This window comes from Sciurus carolinensis, chromosome 16 (genome assembly GCF_902686445.1).
Source record: "Sciurus carolinensis chromosome 16, mSciCar1.2, whole genome shotgun sequence".
Classification (NCBI taxonomy): domain Eukaryota; kingdom Metazoa; phylum Chordata; class Mammalia; order Rodentia; family Sciuridae; genus Sciurus; species Sciurus carolinensis.
This window is the reverse complement of record NC_062228.1, coordinates 36,956,005-36,983,283: the sequence shown is the minus strand read 5'-3', so window position 1 is coordinate 36,983,283 and position 27,279 is coordinate 36,956,005. Positions and strand designations below refer to the sequence as shown.

The following is a 27,279-nucleotide window of genomic DNA, read 5'->3' as shown; positions in this document are numbered from 1 at the left end:
AATTGAGCAGCAATGAACATTGATGTGGCTGTATCTCTGTAGTATGCTGATTGTAAGTCCTTTGGGTATAGGCCAAGGAGTGGGATAGCTGGGTCAAATGGTGTTTCCATTCCAAGCTTTCTGAGGAATCTCCACACTGCTTTCCAGAGTGGCTGCACTAATTTGCAACCCCACCAACAATGTATGAGTGTTCCTTTTTCACCACATCCTCGCCAACACCTATTGTTGCTTGTATTCTTGATAATCGCCATTCTAATTGGGGTGAGATGAAATCTTAGGGTAGTTTTGATTTGCATTTCCCTTATTACTAGGGATGTTGAACATTTCTTCATATATCTGTTGATTACTTGTACATCTTCTTCTGTGAAGTGTCTGTTCATTTCCTTAGACCATTTGTTGATTGAATTATTTGTATTCTTCGTGTAGAGTTTTTGGAGTTCTTTATAGATTCTGGAAATTAGCGCTCTATCTGAGGTATGGTTGGCAAAGATATTCTCCCACTCCGTAGGCTCTCTCTTCACATTTCTGATAGTTTCCTTTGCTGAGAGAAAGCTTTTTAGTTTGAATCTATCCCAGTTGTTGATTCTTGCTTTTATTTCTTGTGCTATGGGAGTCCTGTTAAGGAAGTCTGATCCTAAGCCAACAAGATGGAGAATTGGACCTACTTTTTCTTCTATAAGATGCAGGGTCTCTGGTCTGATTCCAAGGTCCTTGATCCATTTTGAGTTGAGTTTTGTGTAGGGTGAGAGATTGGGGTTTAATTTCATTCTATTGCATATGGTTCTCCAGTTTTCCCAGCACCATTTGTTGAAGAGGCTATCTTTCCTCCATTGCATATTTTTGGAACCTTTGTCTAGTATGAGAAAATTGTATTTATTTGGGTTTGTGTCCATGTCCTCTATTCTGTACCATTGATCTACCTGTCTATTTTGGTACCAATACCATGCTATTTTTGTTACTATTGCTTTGTAGTAGAGTTGAAGATCTGGTATTGCAATACCCCCTGCTTCGCTCTTGCTACTGAGGATTGCTTTAGCTATTCTAGGTATTTTATTCTTCCAGATGAATTTCATAATTGCTTGCTCTATTTCTGCAAGGTACATCATTGGGATTTTAATTGGAATTGCATTGAATCTGTATACCACTTTTGGTAGTATAGCCATTTTGACAATATTAATTCTGCCTATCCAAGAACATGGGAGATCTTTCCATCTTCTAAGGTTTTCTTTAATTTCTTTCTTTAGTGTTCTGTAGTTCTCATTGTAGAGGTCTTTCACCTCTTTTGTGAGATTGATTCCCAAGTATTTTATTTTTTTCGATGCTATTGTGAATGGGGTAGTTTTCCTAATTTCTCTTTCTGAAGATTCATCACTTATGTATAAAAATGCATTGGATTTATGAGCATTGATCTTGTAACCTGCTACTTTACTGAATTCACTTATGAGTTCTAAAAGTTTTCTGGTGGAATTTCCAGATTCCTCTAAATATATAATCATGTCATCAGCGAACAGGGATAGTTTGAGTTCTTCTTTTCCTATTCGTATCCCTTTAATTTCTTTGGTTTGTCTGATTGCTCTGGCTAGAGTCTCAAGGACGATGTTGAATAGAAGCGGTGAAAGAGGGCATCCCTGCCTTGTTCCAGTTTTTAGGGGGAACGCTTTCAGTTTTTCACCATTTAGAATGATATTAGCCATGGGCTTAGTGTAGATTGCCTTTATAATGTTAAGGAATGTTCCCATTACCCCAATTTTTTCTAGTGTTTTGAGCATGAAGGGATGCTGTATTTTATCGAATGCTTTTTCTGCATCTATTGAAATAATCATGTGGTTCTTAACTTTAAATCTGTTGATATGGTGAATGACATTTATTGATTTCCGAATGTTGAACCAACCTTGCATCCCTGGGATAAAACCCACTTGATCGTGGTGCACTTTCTTTTTAATATATATTTGTATGCGATTTGCTAAAATTTTGTTGAAAATTTTTGCGTCGATGTTCATTAAGGATATTGGTCTGAAATTTTCTTTCCTCGATGTGTCTCTGTCTGGTTTAGGTATCAGGGTGATATTGGCTTCATAGAACGAGTTTGGGAGGGTTCCCTCTTCTTCTATTTCATGGAATAGTTTCAGGAGTATTGGAATGAGCTCTTCTTTAAAGGTTTTGTAGAACTCGGCTGAGAACCCATCTGGTCCTGGACTTTTCTTTGTTGGTAGGCTTTTGATGACCTCTTCTATTTCATTGCTTGAAATTGGTTTATTTAAGTTGTGTATGTCCTCCTCGTTCAGTTTAGGTAATTCATATGTCTCTAGAAATTTGTTGATGTCTTCGAGGTTTTCTCTTTTGTTGGAGTATAGATTTTCGAAATAGCTTCTAATTATGTTTTGTATTTCACTCGTGTCTGCTGTGATGTTTCCTTGTTCATTCCGAATTTTAGTAATTTGAGTTTTCTCCCTCTTTCTCTTTGTTAGTGTGGCTAAGGGTTTATCAATTTTATTTACTTTTTCAAAAAACCAACTATTTATTTTGTTAATTTTTCCAATTGTTTCTTTTGTTTCAATTTCGTTGATTTCGGCTCTGATTTTAACTATTTCTTGTCTTCTACTACTTTTGGTATTGGTCTGCTCTTCTTTTTCTAGCGCTTTGAGCTGTAGTGTTAAGTCGTTTATTTGTTGATTTCTACTTCTTTGGTTGAATGCGCCCCTTGAAATAAATCTTCCTCTAAGTACTGCTTTCATAGTGTCCCAGAGATTTTGATATGATGTGTCTTTGTTCCTGTTTACTTCTAAGAATTTTTTTATTTCCCTCCTAATGTCTTCTGTTATCCATTCATCATATAATAGTGTATTATTTAATCTCCAGGTATTGGAGAAGTTTCTGTTTTTTATTCTGTCATTTATTTCTAATTTCAATCCATCATGATCTGATAGAGTACAAGGTAGTATCTCTATCTTCTTGTATTTGCTAACATTAGCTTTGTGGCATAAAATATGGTCTATTTTAGAGAAGGATCCATGTGCTGCTGAGAAGAAAGTGTATTCGTTCTTTGTTGGATGGTATATTCTATATATGTCCGTTAAGTCTAAATTGTTGATTGTGTTGTTGAGATCTATAGTTTCTTTATTCAATTTTTGTTTGGACGATCTATCCAGTGGTGAGAGAGGTGTGTTAAAAGTGCCTAGTATTATTGTGTTGTGGTCTATTTGATTTCTGGAATTGAGAAGGATTTGTTTGACGTACGTGGATGAGCCAATGTTCGGGGCATAGATATTTATGATTGTTAAGTCTTGCTGATTTATGCTTCCCTTAAGCAGCATGTAATGTCCTTCTTTATCCCTTCTGACTAGTTTTGGTTTGAAGTCCACATTATCTGAAATGAGGATGGATACTCCAGCTTTTTTGCTGTGTCCGTGTGCATGGTATGTTTTTCCCCATCCTTTCACCTTTAGTCTATGGGTGTCTCTTTCTATGAGATGAGTCTCTTGCAGGCAGCATATTGTTGGATTTTTCTTTTTAATCCAATCTGCCAGTCTGTGTCTTTTGATTGATGAATTCAGGCCATTGACATTCAGGGTTATTATTGTGATATGATTTGTATTCCCAGTCAATTGACTCATATTTGTTTTTGACATGATTTGGTTTCTCCTTTATTTGGCTATTCCTTTAGGCTAGCGCCTCCTGTTGCTGATTTGCATCGTTGTTTTTCATCTCTTCCTCATGGAATATTTTGCTGAGAATGTTCTGTAATGCTGGCTTTCTTTTTGTAAATTCCTTTAGCTTTTGTTTATCATGGAAGGATCTTATTTCATCGTCAAATTTGAAGGTAAGTTTTGCTGGGTATAAGATTCTTGGTTGGCATCCATTTTCTTTCAGGGCTTGGTATATGTTGTTCCAGGCCCTTCTACCTTTTAGGGTCTGGATTGAAAAATCTGCTGATATTCTTATTGGTTTCCCTCTGAATGTAATTTCTTTCTTTTCTCTCGCGGCCTTTAAAATTCTGTCTTTATTTTGTATGTTAGGTATTTTCATAATAATGTGCCTTGTTGTGAGTCTGTTGTAATTTTGTATGTTTGGAGTTCTATAAGCCTCTTGTACTTGGTTTTCCATTTCATTCTTCAGATTTGGGAAATTTTCTGTTATTATTTCATTGAATAGATTGTTCATTCCTTTGATTTGTTTCTCTAAGCCTTCCTCAATCCCAATAATTCTTAAATTTGGCCTTTTCATGATATCCCATAATTCTTATAGATTCTGTTCATGATTTCTTACCATCTTTTCTGTTTGGCCAACTTTGCTTTCAAGATTAAATAATTTGTCTTCAATGTCTGAGGTTCTGTCTTCCAGGTGTTCTATCCTATTGGTTATGCTTTCTATGGAGTTTTTAACTTGGTTTATTGTTTCCTTCATTTCAAGGATTTCAGTTTTTTTTTTTTCAGTATCTCTAACTCTTTATTGAAATGATCTCTTGCTTCCCATATTTGCTCTTTTAACTGTTGATTGGTGCGATCATTTAATGCCTGCATTTGTTCTTTCATCTCCTCCTTCAATGCCTGCATTTGCTCTTTCATCTCCTCATTTGCTTCCCTGATTGTTTTAATTACGTACATTCTGAACTCCCTTTCTGACATTTCTTCTGCTGTGCTGTCATTGGGTTTTATTGATGTAGTATCTAGGTTTGTTTGGGACATTTTCTTCCCTTGTTTTCTCATATTGGTCAGCTGTCAGTGGGACCCTGAGATATTGCAGTTTTCCGCTATTGGCTTATAGTGTCCCGGTAGATTTCCAGTGTATCACCTCCCAGCCTTCAGTAGCCTGATGTCTTGGAGGAATCTGATAAAGCAGCGCATCTGAAGAAAACTGCCCCTAGTCCCTACTGGTTCCACGGTTTGGAAATGGTTCTGTGCGGAAATGCTCTCACTGTGGGCCTGCACCGTGCAGCTGGCCGTGTGGGAGGAGCCCACTGCCGGAGTGTGGAAGGCTACCCTGGGAAGACTCTAGCTGCCCTGCGATAAGCCACCTCTATCTGGGCCTGCCACCCGGGCTGAGCTTTACCCAGTGGGCAGACTCACCTGTGGCTCTATTTCAGTCTGAGTCTCTCAATGCCTCCCCTTCTTAACTCCTGGGTTCTGGAGCAACTGGGGGTGCAGTCTCCCTCTAGGCCGCCATCTTGTATCGCCCCGTGAAGAGAGCCTGCAGCCGGAGTGGGTAGAGCCGCCTGAAGAGGTCTCTGGCTGCCCTGCCCTGATCCCAGAGGCTGCTTGCAGATCGAAGCTCTCCATTGGTTCGGGGACTTGTGGCTGGTTCTATGTAGAAAACCTCTCACTGGGCGGTCTGGTCTGAGAAGCTAGCCTTGAAAGGCACCTCCCACCACAGGGGTCCAGGCTACTTGGGGAGGTCTCCTGGTCCCTGAAGCTGCTTGTGTGCCAGAGTACATTGCGCTGCACTGGCTCCGGGACTCGGAGCTTGTTCTGGTCAGAAAGGCTCTCACTAGCGGTCCAGTTCCGTTCCGAGAACCTGGAGAAGCTGGCTGTGTGGGCAGGGCCCACCACCGGAGTGCGCAGGGCTGCCTGTGGATGACTCTAGCTGCCCTGCCCGGCTCCGATAAGCCACCTCTATCTGGGCCTGCCACCCGGGCCGAGCTTTACCCAGTGGGCAGACTCACCTGTGGCTGTATTTCAGTCCGAGTCTCTCAATGCCTCCCCTTCTTAACTCCTGGGTTCTGGAGCGACTGGGGGTGCAATCTCCCTCTAGGCCACCATCTTCTACTATACATTCTTATATTTTAATTTTTTCCCTTTGTACATATTCTTCCTCTAACTTGTCTGTTTTCCTGAATTCTCTACCTTTTCTCCATCTAACAGCCAATCTCTGTTGGTTCCCCTTTCACTCTTTCTGTGAATTTTTATTTCTAGCTTCTCCCTTCCTCTCTGATGAACATTACATCCTATACTATTTCTGTTCTCTCTTTGTCCACCATTTGAAATTGTAAACCCTTTTAGCAAATTTTCTTTTTATATTGTAGACAGTGATTGAACTCATCATTTTGGTTTATTATGAAAAAGCAATAGACCCCTTAGTGGGAGCTGTTGGGGTTAAGGTTATATAGTGTGTACTTTGGGTGCTGTTGATACTGGTCTCTCCTTAAAGGTGAGGTACTAGAAACCTTCAGAGATAATATAAGTCTACAGCATAGAATCTGTACTGCCTCAGATCCAAACAACTAGATGGGAAAACACACAAACAATATGAAAAAACAAGGGAACAAAGTGCCCCAAACAAACCATCCTACTACTGACAACACAGTAGAAGAAATGTCTGAGAAGGAATTTAGAATGTTAAACTGATCTGCAAAGTAAAGAATGGCATAATGAGTGAAATCAAAGTGAAAACACAGGAAGTGAAAGATTAATTCAATAATCAGTTAGAAATTCTGAAAAAAAAGCAGAAATCCTTGAAATGAAGAAATCAATGAAACAAATTATGAATTCAATGGAAGCATCACCAATAGACTTGGCCATTTGGAAGACAGAATCTCAGGCAATGACAACAAAATATATAATCTTGAAAATAAAGTTGACTTGTAGAGAAGATGATAAGAATTCTGTAGAGAAAATGATAAGAATTCTTGACAAGAACATCCAAAAATTATGGGATAACATAAAAAGACCAAATTTAAGAGTTATCAGGATAGATGAAGGGGCAAAGATATAAACCATGGGAATGCACAATCTTTTCAAAGACATAAGATCAGAAATTTTCCCAAACTTAAAAAATGAAATGGAAAATCAAATACAATAGGCTTATAGGATCACAAATGTACAAAATTACAGCAGACCCACACCAAGACACATTACAATGAGAATGACTAATACATAGAATAAGGATAAGATCTTAAAGGCCAAGAGAGAAACAAAGGAAATTAGGTATAAGGGGAAAGCAATTCTGACATCAACTGATTTTCTTCAACCCAAGCCCTCAAAGCTAGGAGATCATGGAACAATATATTTCAAATTCTGAAAGAAAATGGATGCCAACTGAGAATTTTATATACAGTAAAATTAACTTTCAGATTTAAAGGTGAAATAAAAATCTTCTATGATAAACAAAAGTTTAAAGAATTTACAACTAGAAAGACTGCACTACAGAACATTCTCAACAAAATATTCTAAGATAATGAAGTGAAAAAAAAGTGAAGTGAAAACCAGAAAAGGGAAGAACTAAACTAAAGTAATAGTAAATCAAAGGAGAAACTATATCAAATAAAAAACAAGAAATGAACCAAAATGACCAGGAATACAAATCATATCTCAATGATAACCTTGAATGTTAATGGCCTAAACACATTAATCAAAAGGCATAGACTGGCAGATTGGATTAAAAAATAAGACCCAAAAATATGCTGCCTTAAAGAGATTCATCTTAGCAGAAAAGACATCCAAAAAATGAAGGTGAAAGGATGGGGGGAAATATTCCACACACAAAGACTTAATAATAAAAAAAAGCAGGCATTTCCAGGTTCATATGAAATAAACTGGACTTTGAGTCAATGTTAGTGAGAAGGGATAGGAAAGGACATTTCATACTGCTTAAGGAAACCATAAATCAACAAGACATAACAATCATAAATATTTATGCCCCAAACAATGGAGCATCCATGTACATCAAACAAACCCTTCTCAATTTCAGGAATCAAATAGACAACAACATAATAACACTGGGTGATTTAACACACCTCTCTCACCACTGGATAGATTTGCCAAACAAAAACTAAACAAAGAAGACATAGAACTCAATAATACAATCAATAATTTAGACTTAACAGACATATATAGAATATTCCAACCATCAATGAGCGAACACACTTTTTTCTCAGCAGCACATGGATCCTTCTCTAAAATAAACCATATGTTATGCCACAGAGCAACTCTTAGCAAATACAAAAAAAAAGGAGACACTACTTGTGTTCTATCAGATCACAATGAAATGAAATTAGAAATCAATGATAAAATAAAAAATAGAAACTACTTCAACACCTGGAGACTAAATAATATGCTATTGAATGACTCATGGATATCAAAAGACATCACATAGGAGATAAAAAAATTCTTATATGTAAATGAGAACACTGGTACAACATATTAAAATATCTGGGACACTGTGAAAGAAGTGCTAAGGAGAAAAATTCATTGCATGTAGCTCATTTCATAAAAGATAAAAAGGCAAACAAATAAATGACCTAACATTACATGTCAAAACCCTAGTTAAAGAAAAACAGATCAACACCAAAAATAGTAGAAGACAAGAAATAATTGAAATTATAGCTGAAATCAATGAAATTGAAACAAAAGAAACAATTGCAAAACAAATGACGAAACAAAAAGTTGGTACTTTGAAAAAAGAAACAAAATTGATAAACCCTTAGCCACACTAATGAAGAGAAGGAGAGAGAAAACTCAAATTACTAAAATTCATGATGAAAAAGGAAATATCACAACAGATACTACTGAAATACAAAACATAATTAGAATTTTTTTTGAAAATCTATAATCTAACAAAATAGAAAATCTAAAAGACGACAACAAATTTCTAGAGACATGATCCTCCAAATTCAATCAGGAGGACATACACAATTTAAACAGATCCGTTTCAAGCAATGAAATAGAAGTTATCAAAAACCAATCAACCAAGAAAAGCCCATGACCAGATGGATTCTCAGCTGAGTTCTATAAGACCTTCAAAGAAGAACTAGTACCAATACTCCTCAAAGTATTTCATAAAACATAAAAGGAGGGATCCATGCCAAACTAATTCTATAAAGCTACTATTACCCTGATACCCAAACCAGACAAAGACACATCAAGGATAGAAAACTTCAGACCAATACTCCTGATGAACATAAATGCAGAAAGTATTAACAAAATTCTGGCAAATCGAATACAAAAACATATTAAAAAGATAGTGCACCACGATCATGTGGGGTTCATCCCAGAGATGCTAGGTTGTTTCAACATCCAGAAATCGATAAATGCAAATTAGCATATCAATAGACTTAAAGTTAAGAATCATGTGATCATTTCAATAGGTACAGAAAAAGCATTTTATAAAATACAGCACCCCTTCACACTCAAACCATTAGAAAAAACAGGGATAGTAAGAACATACCTCAACATTATAAAGGCCCTCTATGCTAAGCCCAAAGCCAACATCATTCTAAATAAAGATAACTTAAAACATTCCCTATAAAATCTGGAAAAAGGGATGCCCACTTCTATTCAACATCATCCCTGAAATACTAGCCAGAGCAATTAGATGAAAGAAATTAAAGGGATACAAATAGGAAAAGAAGAACTAAAACTATCACTATTGGTCAATGACATGATTCTATATTTAGAAGATCCATAAAACTCCACCAGAAAATTCTAGAATAAATGAATTCAGTAAAGTAGCAAATCAACACTCATAAATCTAATGTTATTCATAAGTGATGAATCCTCTGAAAGAGAAATTAGGAAAACTACCCTATTCATAATAGCCTCAAAAAAAAAAATACTTGGGAATCAATCTAACAAAAGAGGTGAAAGACTTCTACAACGAAAACTATAGAACACTGAAGAAAGAAATTAAAGAAACCCTTAGAAGATGGAAAGATCTCCCATATTCTTAGGTAGGCAGAATATATTGTCAAAATGGCCATACTACCAAAAGTTCTATACAGATTCAATGCAATTCTGATTAAAATCCCAATGGCACTCCTCATAGAAATAGAGAAAGCAATCATGAAATTCATATGGGAAAATAAGAGAGCCAGAATAGCAATCCTGAGTAGGAAGAGTGAAGCAGGAGGCATCACAATACCAGAACTTAAACTCCACTACAGAGCAATAGTAACAAAAATGGCATGGTATTGGTGTTAAAATAGATAGACAGACCAATGGTACAGAATAGAAGACACAGAGACAAACCCACATAAATAGTTATCTCATAGTAGATAAAGGTGCCAAAAACACACAATGGAGAAGAGATAACCTCTTCAACAAAGGGTGCTGGGAAAACTAGAAATCCATATGCAGGAAAATGAAATTAAACACTCTGTGTAAAAGTCAACTCAAAATGGATCAAAGATCTAGGAATTAGTCAAGGGATTCTGCACCAAATAGAAGAAAAAGTAGGCCCAAATCTTCATCATGTCAGCTTAGGACCAGACTTCCTTAACAAGACCCCCAAAGTAAAAGAAATAAAAGCAAGAATCAATAAATGGGATGGATTCAAACTAAAATGCTTTTTCTCAGCAAAGGAAACAATCAATAAAGTGCAGAGCCTACAGAGGGGGAGAACATCTTTACCACTGGAACTTCAGATAGAGCACTAATCTTCAAAATTTATAAAGAACTCAAAAATCTTAATACCAAAAAAAAAATTATAACCCAATCAATATGTGGGCTAAAGAACTGAGCAGACACTTCACAGAAGATATACAAGTGATCAACAGATACATGAAAAAATGTTCTGCAACTGTAGTAATTAGAGAAATGCAATCAAAACTACCCTAAGATTTCATATCACTCCAATTAGAATGGCTATTATCAAGAATACAAGCAAGTAGGTGTTGGTGAGGATGTGGGGAAAAAGGTATACTCATACATTGCTGGTGGAGTTGCAAATTGGTTCAGCCACTCTGGAAAGCAGTGTGGAGATTCCTTAGAAAACTTGGAATGGAACCACCATTTGACCCAGTTATCCTGCTCCTCATTTTATACCCACAGGACTTAAAACCAGCATCTTACAGTGATGCAGCCACATCAATGTTTATAGCAGCTCAATTCGCAATAGCTAGATTGTGCAAACAAACTAGATGCCTTTCAATAGATGAATGGATAAACAAACTGTGGTGTATATATATATATACACAATGGAATATTACTCAGTCATAAAGAAGAATAAAATTATGGCATTTATAGGGAAATGGATAGAGTTGGAGAATTCATGCTAAGTGAGATAAGCCAATTCCAAAAAGTCAACGTCTGAATATTTTCTCTGATAACTGGATGCTGATACATAATGGGAGTGGAGGGAGGAATAAGGGAAGAATGAAGGATTGTGTAAAGGGAAATGAGGGGAGGTGAGTGGGAGGGTGAAGTAAAGATGGTGGAAGGAGACAAACATCACTACCCTATGAACATGTATGATTACATGAATGGTATGACTCTACATCATATACAACCAGAGAAATGAAAAGTTGTACTCCATTTGTGTACAATCAAAATGCATTGTTTTCATGTATAACTGAATAGTACAAACAATTTTTAAAAATCCTATGGTACATGATAAACTGAAACTTCAGGATTAATATTAAATAAAATAAGTCACACGAAGATCATGTTTGGTTTTAAAATTATGTTCAACCTTGTCTTACATATCTTGGTTGCTTCAGTCCCTTTGAAAATGGGATCATTAGCAGCAAGTTTCTTCTTAAACATAGTCCTATAAGATCAGAAGACTCATTTCTCCTGTTCTCCAGATATTCAACAATGGCCAGGGTCACAGGTCAAGGGTTGGCCTAGGACTCTTGTAATCTGGTTGCATGTAGGCCTAGCACTCTTCTCAGAAGGAGGTGAGCATACTTTGTAAGAGATGTCTTGATGGGTTCAAGAGTCAGTGGGTTTGTACTGGGAGTGAACTGGCACATTTGGTAGCTATTTAATAAGTACTTATTGCATAGGTCAATTGAATGGAGACAGTGTGAAAGCAAGCCAAAGATGTATCAGGAACTGCAAAAGTGACACAGCTCATTCGAATAAGAAGTCTGAAGGTCTCAAAAAGAACTGCAGACTTGGAAAGGGAAAAAAAGCAAGAATGATCAAAATAATTCTGAATCAGAAAGGAGATTGTGCCAATTTTTTTTCTCATAGATTGGTTCTCTGGGAGGTAAGTAGTAAGTTCCATGAGGTCTATTCTTCCATGATAATTAAAATAATAAATATAATAAACCAAAAGAGACCCTTAAGCAAACTAACAGAAAAAGAAGATCCAAATTAATAATGTTAGAAGTAAAAAGGGGAATATTAAAACAAATAACACTAAAAGGCTGAAGCAAGGGGATTACAAGTTTGAGACCATCCTCAGTATCTTAGTCAGACTTTGTCTCTAAAACATAAAAAGGGACTAGGGATGTAGTTCAATGGTGAAGTGCTACTGGGTTCAATCCCCAATACCAAAAAGAAAACAACAAAAAACCCACTGAAAATCAAAGATCATTAGGAATTACTTTGAAAACTTCTATTCAAACAAACTGAAAAATCTAGAATAAAATGGATAAGTTTCTAGGCACATACAATCTACCAAAATTGAACCAATAAGCTATAAGAAACATAAATAGATTAATAACAAGCAATGAGATTAAACCAGTTAAAAAAAAAAAAAAAAAAGACTCCCAACCAAAGAAAACACAGGACCAGACAAATTCACGGCTGAATTTTACTAGTCCTTTAAAGCACAGATACCAATGTTCTCAAGTCCATGAAGTAGAATTGGAAAGAATATTTCCCATTTCATTCTGTAAAGTCAGTATCATCCTGATTCCAAAATCAAATAAGGAAACAAAATTAAAGACCAGTATCTTGAACATAGTCACAAAAATCCTAGAAAAAATAATACTTAAAATCAAATTCGACAGCACATCTTATCAAGTTGGTTTCATTATATATGTGGAAAGATAGTTCAAGATACATAAATCAATAAGCATAATACATCACACAAGAGGGGGCGGGTGCAGCGGCACGCGCTGCGTCCCCGCGTTCTGCTCCCCTCCGCCGGTCCGCCCTCCGTGGCGGCAGCGCGGTGCACCCTGGGATAGGGAGCGATCTCCCAGCGAGGCAGCAAGATGGACGCGGGATTCTTCCACGGAACAAGTGCAGAACAGGATAATCGGTTCAGCAACAGAAGAAACTACTGAAGCAGCTGAAATTTGCAGAATGCCTAGAAAAAAAGGTGGACATGAGCAAAGTAAATTTGGAGGTTATAAAGCCTTGGATAACAAAATGAGTAACAGAAATCCTTGGATTTGAAGATGATGTTGTGATTGAGTTTATATTCAACCAGCTGGAAGTGAAGGCCTGAACCAAAATGAAAATTATTCCTTGCATCTGAAGTATAGCACCATCACCTTATTAGGTCACAGCAGAGTGAGTGTCCCAATGTCGCTCTGACCCAACTCCCTTGATGATGCAGTGTTGTTTGGAGAATCCAGACTCCAAAATGATGCAAATCAACCTCACTGGGTTTTTGAATGGGAAAAATGCTAGAGAATTTATGGGAGAACTTTGGCCTCTACTGTTAAGCGCACAAGAAAACATCGCTGGAATCCCTTCTGCTTTCCTAGAACTTAAGAAAGAAGAAATAAAACAGAGACAGATTGAACAAGAAAAATTGGCATCTATGAAGAAACAAGATGAAGACAAAGATAAGAGAGATAAGGAAGAAAAAGAGAGCAGCAGAGAAAAAAGAGAGGTCTCAAAGCCAAAGAAGACGCAAATCCAGATCTCCTTCCCCTAGAAGACGATCTTCTCCTGTCAGGAGAGAGAGAAAGCGCAGTCATTCTCGATCTCCCCGTCACAGAACCAAGAGCCGGAGTCCTTCCCCTGCTCCAGAAAAGAAGGAAAAAACTCCAGAGCTCCCAGAACCTTCAGTGAAAGTAAAAGAACCTTCAGTACAAGAGGCCACATCTACAAGTGACATCCTGAAAGTTCCCAAGCCTGAACCTATACCAGAGCCTAAAGAACCTTCTCCAGAAAAAATTTCTAAAAAAGAAAAGGAGAAGGAAAAGACTCGACCAAGATCTCGGTCACGTTCCAAATCAAGATCACGGACATGTTCTCGGTCTCCTTCTCACACGCGACCAAGACGGCGCCATAGGTCCCGATCAAGATCATATTCACCTAGAAGGCGGTCAAGCCCAAGAAGGCGGGCCATCTCCTCCAAGAAGAACTCCGCCAAGACGAATGCCTCCTCCACCAAGGCACAGAAGGAGTAGATCTCCAGTGAGACGAAGGCGTTCATCAGCATCCTTGTCTGGGAGTAGCTCATCATCCTCTTCATCTCGTTCCCGATCCCCACCAAAGAAGCCTCCCAAGAGGACATCTAGCCCCCCTCGAAAAACTTGTAGGTTATCTCCTTCAGCGAGTCCTCCTCGGAGAAGACACAGGCCATCACCTCCAGCAACTCCACCACCAAAAACTCGTCATTCCCCAACACCCCAGCAGTCAAATCGTACAAGAAAAAGTCGTGTGTCTGTGTCCCCTGGGAGAACTTCAGGTAAAGCGACAAAACATAAAGGTACTGAGAAAAGAGAGTCACCTTCACCAGCACCAAAGCCTAGAAAAGTAGGGTTATCTGAATCAGAAGAAGATAAAGGTGGCAAAATGGCTGCAGCAGATTCTGTGCAGCAGAGACGCCAGTACAGATGACAGAACCAGCAGTCTTCTTCTGACTCTGGCTCCTCCTCCTCCTCAGAAGATGAGCCACCCAAGAGATCCCACGTAAAGAATGGTGAGGTAGGCAGGCGGCGGAGACATTCCCCTTCTCGGAGTGCCTCTCCTTCACCACGAAAGCGCCGGAAAGAGACTTCCCCTCGTGGTAGACGGAGGAGAAGTCCCTTCCCACCACCCACCAGAAGGCGACGCTCTCCTTCTCCTGGTCCTCCTCCTCGGGGCGCAGATCTCCCACACCACCACCACGGCGAAAGACTCCTTCTCCTCCCCCTCGTCGGCGCTCACCTTCCCCAAGAAGATACTCTCTTCCAATACAGAGGAGATACTCTCCTTCTCCACCTCCAAAGAGAAGAACAGCCTCCCCCCCACCCCCTCCTAAACGACGGGCATCTCCATCTCCACCACCAAAGCGCCGGGTCTCCCATTCTCCTCCTCCCAAACAGAGGAGCTCCCCAGTCACCAAGAGACGATCGCCTTCTTTATCATCAAAGCATAGGAAAGGATCTTCTCCAAGCCGCTCTGCCCGGGAGGCCTGGTCACCACAACCAAACAAACGGCATTCTCCCTCACCACGGCCTCGAGCTCCTCAGACATCCTCAAGTCCTCCACCTGTTCGACGAGGAGCATCAGCGTCACCCCAAAGAAGGCAGTCCCCATCTCCAAGTACTAGGCCCATTAGGAGAGTCTCCAGGACTCCAGAACCTAAAAAGACAAAAAAGGCTGCCTCACCAAGCCCACAGTCCGTAAGAATGGTCTCATCCTCCCGATCTGTCTCTGGATCTCCTGAGCCAGCAGCTAAAAAGCCCCCAGCACCTCTATCCCCTGTCCAGTCTCAGTCGCCCTCAACTAACTGCTCACCAGCGGTACCGGTCAAAAAGGCTAAAAGCCCAACACCAAGCCCAACACCGGCCAGGAATTCAAATCAAGAAGGAGGCGGAAAGAAAAAGAAGAAAAAGAACAAGAAACACAAAAAGGATAAGAAACACAAGAAGCACAGAAAACACAAGAAGGAAAAGGCTATGGCTGCAGCGGCTGCAGTGCCTGTGACCCCTGCAGCCGTTGCTGCTGCCACAACTACATCAGCACAGGAGGAACCTGAGGCAGCACCAGAGCCGAAGAAGGAGACTGAAAGCGAAGCTGAAGACAACCTTGATGACTTAGAAAAGCACCTGCGAGAAAAAGCCCTGAGATCCATGCGGAAGGCTCAAGTGTCCCCTCAGTCTTAGGTGGAAATGTTTGTTATGATGTAAATTTTATTTGGTTTGTTCTCGATTCAATTTCAAAATTGCTAAAATGTGTTTGAGCTTTAGACTATAACATTTGTTGTAATAATTGCTAGGTTGAAGTTCACCATGTTAAAAAAAAGGGGGGAGGGGGGCATGGATTTACATTGCAAAAGGTGTCCACAGTGTATTAGTGACATTCTTTCATTGACAACTGACATAAATTCATTTAGAGTGAAATATTTTAAGCCAAAAAAAACCTTTTTTAAAAAAGGGGGTTTAAGTATTGTTGGCATTCTTATGGTTCCTTTAAACTCTCCTGGCTATTCCCACAGGTTTGTTTTTTATTTTTTTTTTTTTCTCTTTTTTTTTTTTCTCTTTTCTTTACTTTTTCTCATTTGAGTGTTAGCACCCATTTAAGTTATGCTTCCAACCTTGTATGGTTTGTAAGCTGTCCCAGAAATAAGACCACTGTTGAACTCCCACAAAAGTATAAATGAACATTTCAATGCCACAATCTTTCCTGTTGCCTGTGGAGTCTCTGCTGAAATGAATCAGGATTCGAGCTCTAGGATGAGACAGAAAAATGAAAGCATGTTGTTTGCCAGGACACTGGGTTTATATTAATGTGTTACAAGTTGATTTGGAACACTGGAATTTCATTCTATTCTGTTCTTTTGGGTTTTTCTTTTTTCATTCTTTCCCCCTCTCTTTTGTAAAAACAGTTAAATAGTCCCAGGAAGGATCCCTCAGTTACCTAAAATTTTATTTTATAAGATGCCTCAGCTCCATTCATATTTTTGTCTTGTTCTTCCGATTGGTATATACAGCTTTCAGAGCTCTTGTATTTGGAAGACTGGAAGGGCCCAGACTTTGAAAATAGTGTCTTGGATTCACTGTTTTTGTTTCTCTCTCTCTCTCTTTCTCTCTTTGTTTTTTTTTTTTTGTTTTTGTTTTTTTTTTTAACTAAAACTATATAAAGCTCATGGATTAAACAGAATAAATTTCTAAATTAAAAAAAATACATCACACAAATAGAATTAAGGATAAAAGTCACACAAATCACTTCAATAGGTGACAAAAAACCCTCCAACAAAACTCAGCACCCCATTGTGATAAAAACTCTAAAGAAATTAGATACAGAAAGATCTCATCTCAGCATAATAAAGTCTGTATATAAAAATTCTATAGCCAACATCATACTGAATGGGGAAAATCTAAAAGCATTTCCTCTAAAATGAGGAATGAGACAAGGATGTCCAATCTCGTCACTTTTATTCAATAAAGCACTTGAAATTTTAGCAAGAAAAATTTAGACAAGAGAAAGAAATAAATAAGAAAGGATGAATTCAAATTATTCCTGTTTTCATATTATATGATCCTATACTTATAAAATCCTAAAAGTTCCATCATAAGACTTTTGGATCTGATATATTGGATCTGATAAAGCATCAATTTGCAAAATCAACATGAAAAAAATCAATAACTTTTCTATGTACCTATAATGAACTCCCTGAGACAGAAATCAGGATAGCAATTTCATTTAAAGAAAAACATCAAATAAAATAAAAACCCAGGAATAAACCTGAGAAAGTGATAGATCTCTACAATGAAAATTAGAAAACACTGAAAAGAACTTGAAGAAGACACCAGATGATGGAAAGATTCCCCATGTTCATGAATTGGCAGAATTAATATTGTTAAAAAAAGATCATATTACTGAAAGCAATCCATAGTTTTAATGCAGTAACCACCAAAACACCAAAGACATTGTTCACAGAGAGAAAAAAGTCCTAAAATTCTTAGGGAAGTAAAAAAGACTGAATAGCCAAAACACTCCTGAGTAAAAAGTGCAATGCTGGAGGGATCACATTTCCCAGTTCAAAACATATTACAAAGTCAGTCATAAAACATATATGTAGATGGATGGAGTAGAAGAGAAAACACAGAGACAAACCCATGCAGCTACAACCATCTGGTTCTTGACAAATGTGCCAAAAACTTACGCTGGTGGAGAAAGCAATCTCTTTAAAAAATAGTGCTGGAAAAACTGGAAATCTGTAGAATATTGAAACTAGATCTCTATCACCCTGTGTAAAAATCAAGCTCAAAATGAATCGAAGACCAAAATGTAAGACCCAAAACTTTGAAACTACTAGAATAAAACAGGATAAATACTTCAAGCCTTCAGTACAAGCAACAACTTTCTTAAAAGGATATCTATAGCTCAGGAAATAGGAGGAAGAATTTACATATGGGACTGAAACAAATTTTAAAACTTTACACAGCAAAAGAAATTACCAACAGAGTAAAGGGATTGCCTTCAGAACAGAAGAAAATATTTTCCAGCAATCTTCCAACAAATAATTAATATCCAGAATATTAAAAAAACTAAAACATTTAACACCAAAAAAAGAAAACAAAAATAAATGGGCAAATGAATTGAACAGACACTACTTAAAAGAAGAAATATAAATGACCAATTATTATCTGAAAAATACTTCACAACTTTAGCCATCAGGGAAATGCAAATTGAAACTACACTGAGATTCCATCTCATCCCCGTAAGAATGGCAATCACCAAAAACACAAAAAACAATATGCTAACGAGGATTCAGAGGGAAAGGAGCACCTATACAATGTTGATGGGAATATAAATTAATACAACCACTATGGAAATCAGTGTGGAGGTTTCTGAAAAATCTAAAATTACCATATGACCTAACTGTATCACTCCTTGGCATATACCTTAAGGAATTAAAGCCAGCATGCTACAGAGATTTATCATTTTTCATTGCACAATTCATAGTGGACAAGTCATGGACTCAGTCTATCTCAGTATCTGTCAATGAAGGAACGGATAAAGAAAACATATATATACATAATTCAGCCATAAAAAGAATGAAATCACATCATGAACAGAAAAATGGATGGAACTAGAGACAATAATTTTAAGTAAAATAATCAGACTCAGAAAGACAAGTGTTTCATGTTTTCCCTCATATCTGGAAAGTAGGGGTGGAAAAAGAGAACACAAAAGTAACAGGGAGACTATTAAAGAAGAAGGATACCAGGGGAAGGAAGGTAAGGGAGGATTATGAGAGTATGGTTATGATCAAATACATTATTTGCATGTACAAATATGCCACAATAGCACCCATTGTTTTGTATAACTAAAATGCACTAATAAGCATTCAAAAAACTATAACAAGTGTATCCAGAAAGGGCTTTTAAAAGTAGGTAGGTGTCAACCTGAATTTTGATTAATAGGATGTATGGTTTTGATATGATTGGAGTATTCCAGGCAGAGAGAACAAGTTGGAGTTGAAGGGAAGGAAAGTTGTTTAGGTACTGAGAGATTTTTTCAAAGTAAAGCCAAAAAGACATTCCCCAAAATATTTATTTTTAGGGGACAAAAAAGCATTAGAAATTATCTGCTGATTATTTAATTTAGGATTTGGATTTGGCAGAATAATGACCCTCCAAAGATGGATACCCAAAGATACCCTAGTCAGGCATGGTGATGCATGCCTATAATCCCAGGTACTTCGTAAATTGAGATAGGAGAATAACCTGTTCAAGGACAGTGTTGGCAACTTAGTGAGACCCTGGGTGTGGCTCAGTAGTACAGGACCTCTGAGTTCAATCACCAGCACCACAAACAAAAAAGGAAAAGAAGAAAGAGAGAGAGAGAGAGAGATAGAAAGGGAAAGAAAGAAAGAAAGGAAGGAAGGAAGGAAGGAAGGAAGGAAGGAAGGAAGGAAGGAAGGAGAGAGAAAGAAAGAAAGAAAGAAAAAGGAAGGAAGGGAGGAGAAAAGAAAAAGGAAAAGGAAATATAGAGTGAGATCCATATCCTATTCTCTGAACTGTTTACTATGATACCTTACATGAATTTTACATGAATTTCAGAGGTTCTGATTTGTCTGAGGAAGTTGTCTTTAACAAGTTTTCCAAGTTTTTCTATGTTTGTTCTTGTTTGAAAAATACCAATCCCTTACTTAGAGTTGGAGGACAAGTTCACATGGGGAATAGTAGCAAACAATGGTTGATCTTTTCACCAAAAATCATAAAAATGTGGAATTGTGCAATGATGATGGTTTGGAGTGGCATAACCAGTATTCACTTTTCATTTTGCTATCTACTGCTGGTATTCTTGAATAACTTAACTTTTCTGAGTTCCAGTCCCTTATCTTACAGTGGGGTATTAAGAATACCTACCAATTATGGTGGTTTAAAGGGCTAAATAATTTCATGTGTACAAACCATTTACATTTATCTACCACATAGTAAGTGCTTAATATAAACCATATAAGCCAGCTACTGATATGTCTTGTGTTCAGGAATAAAACAAAACAACTACAAATTCTCTCCATGTATTCCTGAGAGCTCTATCTATGACCTCCCAACAGAGTTATTCACTCAGGGAAAATAAGTTAACTCATTTGTTCACAAAACATAGTATGATGATACTGATGTTTATGCTGCCCAAATGCTTATTATTTGCCAGGCATAGACAAATTTGAGAAATACTCATCTGGGGGAATTTCCACTCCAGGGGAATGTTTCCCAAAGTCTGAGACATTAGAACCACTGCCATGTGTAGAATGAGAGGGAATTTTAGGTGTCTTAGAAATATGGTATAAAGTTACACCATCACACATTGGAAAATTACTCCACATCCAGTTCACCTTCAGTCCTTCTGATTATATTCCAGGGAAAGTCTTAGTTTATTGCCAGTCTAACACCTTTCTGTCACTAGCTATTCTCAGGGAGCAAGTCTGAGACTTAGAGCTTTTGACAGCAGTGTTCTGGTGAAACTGAAAAACATTGCCTTGTCATTTCTGTGGCAAGTGTTACTAAAGTCTTACCAAAAGCAGTTATTTTAAGCTTCCTTGAAATTTTTAAAGAAAAGCATGAGGAAAATAATACTATAAATGAAACCAACATGTGGCAAAAATCATGAAAGTAATATTCAACAGGTGTTTAGCAAACCACAAAGAAGTGAATAAAAACATGTAAACATATTTTCAAGGCTCAAAAAGAGAGCTGTGTATATTTTAGGCAAAATGGAGTACAGAGATAGATAAGAGTAGTAAACTTTGAGCTGAGAAACAACTTGCAGAGCAAAGAGATGCTTGAGTTTCAAGAAATCCCTATGAATGGGAATTTCAGGAAGTGGTACAGAGGCAGAAAGGGACATTTCAGACAGAAAGAAGAATGTGTCCAAAGGTACAGCTATGTAACACAGTGCTATGTGTTCAAGAATCTGTTATGAAATAAAGGAATCTCGATGAGAAACCATATGTGTGCACAAGTTAAAATACAGCAATTAAACATTTATTAAACAGTTTTTAAAACTCACAGAACTTGTGATCATCTTTTTGTTTTATGCTTTGGTGAACAATATTTCACAATAAGTAGCCATTACTTCTTCTTTCTTATTTTTAGTTTTTTTTTTTTTTATTGGATCTCAGATCTCTACTTTAGCTTTATTCTTGTTCTAAACCTATTTTAAATTAAATGTGCTTATTAACTTGACTAAAGGAAACTAGGACCATATTTGGTTGTGAAATACATTGCAGAAGGAAAATGTCAGAATTCTCTTAATCATTCACACAATTTCTTTCCTTCCAAAGTAGAGGAGTAAGAAATCAGGCCTCAGTGCATCCTCAAATGCCATCCTCTATCACATAATAAAATCACACACCATTCAGATGGAATTCTTCCATTATGACTTGTTAAAGGCAACCTTGCTAATTTTAAATAGAATGTCAAGTTCCTTTGAAATTAAGAATATCTCTTTTGTGTATTGGTACATTGTAGAATATTCAGGGTTTTATGAATTCATGGGTTTTATTTTGGGGGGTTTTATGAATGCACAGTCTGGGCAGAAATCATTTAAGTTAAGAACTGTGCTGACAAATGACAGGAGAGAAAAAAACAACAACAAAATGAGCCTTACATATCTGAACTTATAAACCTGGCTTTGGTGGCAACATTTCCTTCAGAGAAGCTGCTCAGAATGCCCCAGAGCTGGTTTCTCTTGGTTGAGATAATGTTTACAGGGAGGTGAAGACACCACACTCTGGCTCAGATTTAACAGAGAAACCCAGTAGTTAGAAGCCAAAGTCTAACAACAGACAGCACAAAGTTTTAAGTCCAAGCCCCCTGACAAACAACACCATTCACTCTCTCTCAATGGTCTGCTCTTTTTAAATGGGAATAACACTTCCCTTGGGAGGAAAAACATGCAAAGGGAAAAGTGCTATGCCTGATGTTCAGCACCTGCTCAGCAAAGTGTTTATTGTCATCAGCAATGTTTATGGCTAAATAAAGCCCAGGAGTCTTAACATCACTCTGTAAAAGCCAGACTACTTTCTCTGAGGTTTCAACAAATCTCTGCTATCAAAAAACAAATCTTTACTATCAAAAAGGACAATTGAGCAAAGTAAGCAGGGCTATGTTATTAAATTTTATTCAATATGTTTTCCTGTAGACCCATTATGTACTATTCTCTTTAAGATATGGGGTGGCAGCGGGGGGGACTGAAGTTCACTAAGTTGCCTCTGCTCTCAATTTCACAACCCAGTGGGGAAAATAGATGTGTCCATGGTCAACTCTAACACCAGGCACAGTGTGATGAGTTCTTTAATACAGGACTGCAGATGAGGAAACAATTCACATTATCTGATGAAGGAGGCAGAAAAGACTTAAAAGATAAGTAGAATTTCAATAGGTACAGATGAAATGCATTCTAGGTAGAAGAAAGAACATGGGGGAAAAATCCATAGGTGAGAACAGAACCACCCTGTGAAAAATAGAGAGTTAATTCTAGAAAGTGATTGGTTTCCAAATTTCAAAGTGTCATGGTAATAGATTATAGGGCTCTGAAATGTCTGAACAGAGGCCACATGTTAAGGTATTTGCTACCTCCAGTGAACTCTCCTGGTACTTTCCTGTGCAAGCTGTTCAGTTTAGTCTATCCTAGGAGGTGATATAAGTAGCTCAAGACAGGGACTACATCTGGATCTTCTACATCTGGGCACAGGACAGACCTTTTAAATAAGATTCCTGGGCCTGGGAGAATGCACTGTCCACCCCCAGATGAATGAAAGCAGCTTCCCTTCACTCCTCCAGAATCATTCATAGTGGACATCATTGGCTTCTGCCTTGACTCCAGCAGTACTAACCTCTATCACCACCAACCACTTTCTCTTGAAGCTTGTTCAAATCTCATTACTTTTGTCAGGACTATTTGCAGTAGAATCATACATGTCCTCAGCATGCACCCACACCACCACCAGAAAGAACATGAAAGAACTGCTTTATATACCTAGATACATAATAAAAAAATGATTCTAGAAAACAAGAGTGTGGCAATAGGCTGAATAAAATAAGAAATGAAGATTAGACAATGTAGGTAACTAATGAGGGCAACTGACCCTAAATTCTGCTAAGATCCTCTGAGGGGTCATTTAGAATATACCTTAAATCATTCTTAGTCAAAGGACAGAAGGGACAATTATCCACTGTCTCCAGTCTCCCATTGGTCAAGGGTTGCCCCATGGGGCTGTGATATCCCCTCACATTTTCAGGTGGCATAATTGCACAGTGTCTGAGAAGCACTGGAAGAAAGAGAAGATATGGGGTATAGGAAAGGCAAAGTATTGCGTGTTTACAGCTTCAAGAGACTACTTGCTGCAGCAACAGTTGGAGTAGAAGGTAAGTAGAAAGGATGAGATAGAGATAACTTATAATGTACCCAATATACCTGCTAAATAGTCTCCTCACACCAGGATAACTTCAAAACTGGTCAACCTGGGATGTAAAGACCCTACTTAATGAGGTTCTATTTAGCCTCCTGGCTTCCTATGACCCCTCCCCATTCCAGTCACAGGTAACCCTCTTGTGGTACTTGGGTAAAAATGGTTCTTATTCCTTTGAGGGTTCATCTCTCTCTACCTGGAAATCTTGAGCCAGATTTTGATATATTTCAAATAGTGCTTCCACTGTGAAGCCTCCTTGACACTAACATATTCATACCTTCTGTACCCCATCATCATTGTATCATTGTATGTTATTAGGAATCAAATGCAGTTAGGAACTTAGTTTTATTCATATTTCATTCTTAATTTTCATAGCACTAGATGCACACTAGATGTTCAATAAAAGCTCTCTGACTCTTAGACACTAGTTGTCCAACAATTCATTCCAATTCGGTTTTATCTGTAGTTAGCATTACATCCCACAAGTTAAGGCACTCACAGGACTGCCCCCACTTTAGACACCATGCTCAAATTCCAGTCAACCAGTACTTTTAGCTAACTAGCTATAAAATAGGGGCTTCCATAACCCCTTTCTCAGTTTAATAATTTGCTAGAATAAGCTGAAGAACTCAGGAAAACTCTTTACTTTTGTTTCCCATTTTATTTTGAAGTACACAACTTAGAAAAAGCCTACGTCAGGGGATAGGGGTGAAGAAGCTTGCATGACATCCCTAGGCACACCACTCTCCCAGAACTGCAACCATGTGCACCAATTTTGGAAGCCCCCCTACCCTTCCTTTAGAGGTTTTTAAGGTTTCAGAATATAGATATGATTGATTAAATTTATTGACCACTGGTGATTGAACTCAATCTGCAGTGCCTCTTCTCTCCCAGCAGGTCAGGAGGTGAGGCTGAAATATTCAACCCTCTAATAAAAGTTTGATCTTTCTGGAAGCCAGTCCCTATCTCTATCTAGCTGAGATCTAGAAACTATTCATAGTGACCTCATTAACACAAATTCTGCTGTATTGAAAGGAGCTTGCTATAAATAAAGAAGCTCCTATCACTCAAAAAATTCTAAGAATTTTAGACCATCTGTTCCAGGAACTGGAACCAGGAAAAAGATCAAATATATATTTCCTCTCTCTTGCTATACTATAAGAAGGAAGGAAGGGAGGGAAAGAGGGAAGGAAGGGAAGAGGGAGAGCAGTAATTGACTTCTTCTGCCACTAATGCTGTCGCTATTGTATGAGCTATTTTAGGTCTCCCAGACCGAAAATATTTGGTCAATCCTGGCTTAAATGTCCCCTGCCACCCCCGAAAAAAATGCCTTTTCATCAGCTGAGTGAACATTGTGACTCCCAAATAAACACATGCAAAAACAGATCCAATTAATTGTTCCAGCCCACAAACCAACCATGACTGCTCTTAGGCTCAGAGCTGGCAGGGCAAGAAGGAATTCATGGTTGGTTTGGCTGGCAGCTGAGCAGCTGGAACAGTTTGATACTAGATAAGCATTGACTGCTACAGCCTCCTATTGTCTCTAAAATGCAAATATACCCCTAGCAGGGATGTGGTGGCCAAAGATGGGTGTAATCCAGCCTATTACACAACAGCACCAGCGGGACTCCTCCTATCACACCTCCTCATCTAGATAAGGAAGCAGTGGTGGCTTAGGTGAATGGGCTGCTTCCACTTTGTAAACTTGCCCCATAACAGCTAAGAAAAAGTTAGAATAAAAAATAAAATGTTATGTGCCTGTGTGTGATGAATCTGAACTTCTTAAAGTAAGAATCGCCTTTACACCACAGCAATTCACCATCCAGAGTGGGAACAATTACACCATTTTCACATCTATATGTGCATCATCTGCAAGTCAAAATGAATAGCACTGCAGGATCTTAATGTAGATAAACATGGTGCAAATTCCTAATATCATCATTTCTCAGAGGGGCTGCATTCAATTTCTCCTGAATTGCAATAATTCAGGAAAGTGAGGAGTAGGGATTTCTTAATTGCTCAGCATCTGTCTGGTCAAGATATTCTCAAACTTTTTTTTTTTTGCCAAGACATCTTTGACAGAAAATATTTACATATGCAACTCAGGCCATGGGCAGCAACATAGGCAAGATAGAGTGGAAGTTATATACAATTCACTAACACTATCTGTACCTTTTCTCTCCCACTTCTGGAAATGAATAAGAATGCATATAGATCAAAATATATCTGTGTTAGGGAACACAGCTCAAATATGCTTTCACTTACACAAGAACTGGTCACAATAGCACCTCCTTATCAAGGCACAAAACTGAGAACTGTTAATCTAGAAATGCAAACTGGTTATTGGCCAGGTCTTCTGGACCTATAAAATCTAGAGAGAATTGTCTCTTTGACATGACCTGGGTAAAGACCAGCGTCTGCCTCACATTTCTTCAAATGTGCAGAGATCTCATGGTCACCTACTTCCCTGACTTCCTGCCATCTTTGTCCTGTATTTTGAGGATTTAAACACATACACACATACACACACACACACACACACACACACACACACACACAATCTCTGTGCAAGTTCTAAAATCAGACTATCAGACTGGGATTGGAGATTAACTCTACCAATATCAGATTTGTGTCCTTAGGCAGGTCAGATTATCTTTCCAAGTTTCCATTTTCTCCTACTCACTTAAAATGGGGATAACAGTAATACCCAACTTCTATGGATGCTGGAAGGATTGAATGAGACAATAAATTTAAAGCATTTTGCATATTTTGGTGTACCAACAAGTGAAATTTGAGAAGAGAAAATGTTTCCACTGCAGTGAAACATACAAACTTTAAAACTAATATTTAGACGTTCTTGATCTTCAGCTGCCTGCCATGTTGCTCAACATCCCCTCAACCCCTTTCCTTTTCTTCTCACTTTTCCAATCAAATCTACCCCATTCTTTGCTCACTTCTGATGTGTGGCCATTTGTTTTCCATTTTGAAGCCTTGCCTCTTGCCAACAAATATCCTCAAGGTTTTACCTTTTTTTCCCCAATAATTTATCAAGGTATTTGACTAGACACAGGCAATGATCTTTCAATTACCATGTTCATGTTTTTAACCATACTCCAGAAGTTAAAACCCCAAGAAATGCCAGTTATTTGCAAATTCCATCTGCTGCACACAAACTCACCAAACAGGTTCTTGTTTGGTTCTGGTTTACTGTTGTTAGCAATGTTAACTAAAAAGTGGGAGGAGTGGGTGATGTATGAGATACAAGCCACGCATTGCAAAAATGTAGCACAATCACTGCTCCACCCTGGGTTCTCCTTCCCTCTTGCCTATCTGCTATTTTTTCCATGATGTAACATCCATTCTAGTCCCTGGAACAAATAATAAGCTGACCATTCTGATATACTTTAATTTTCCTGACAAGCATGAATTGAAGCTCTGGTCACTACAAGGAGAACATCAAGGGACAAGGTCACATTCTGCACCCCAGAGCCCTCTAGTGACTTCTGCAGTCATCGCTCATGGATAGGACATGGACAGAAGAAACTTCTGGGGTTTTCCTTTATATAATTTCAGCTCTCATCTGCCTCTCAATTGATGAACTTTTTCTACCCCATTGATCCAATGTGTACTGGCTTTGATATATTAAAAAGAAACATATCTTAGCTCTTATTTACTTGCCAGTGGGGACAGGACTTGCTAAGTGGGTAAGAAATGTGAGTCTGAGAAATCCAGAAATCAACTCAAATAACCAAAACTTGTGAAAGAAATCAGAATTTAGGAAGATGGTGTTATGATTTGGAATTGTTA

General features: G+C 38.1%; 1 pseudogene; it reads left to right on the top strand.

Moving 5' to 3' along the window:
- Positions 1–12,877: 12,877 nt before the first annotated feature.
- On the top strand, positions 12,878–15,848 carry LOC124966885 (serine/arginine repetitive matrix protein 1-like; annotated as a pseudogene).
- Positions 15,849–27,279: the final 11,431 nt, after the last annotated feature.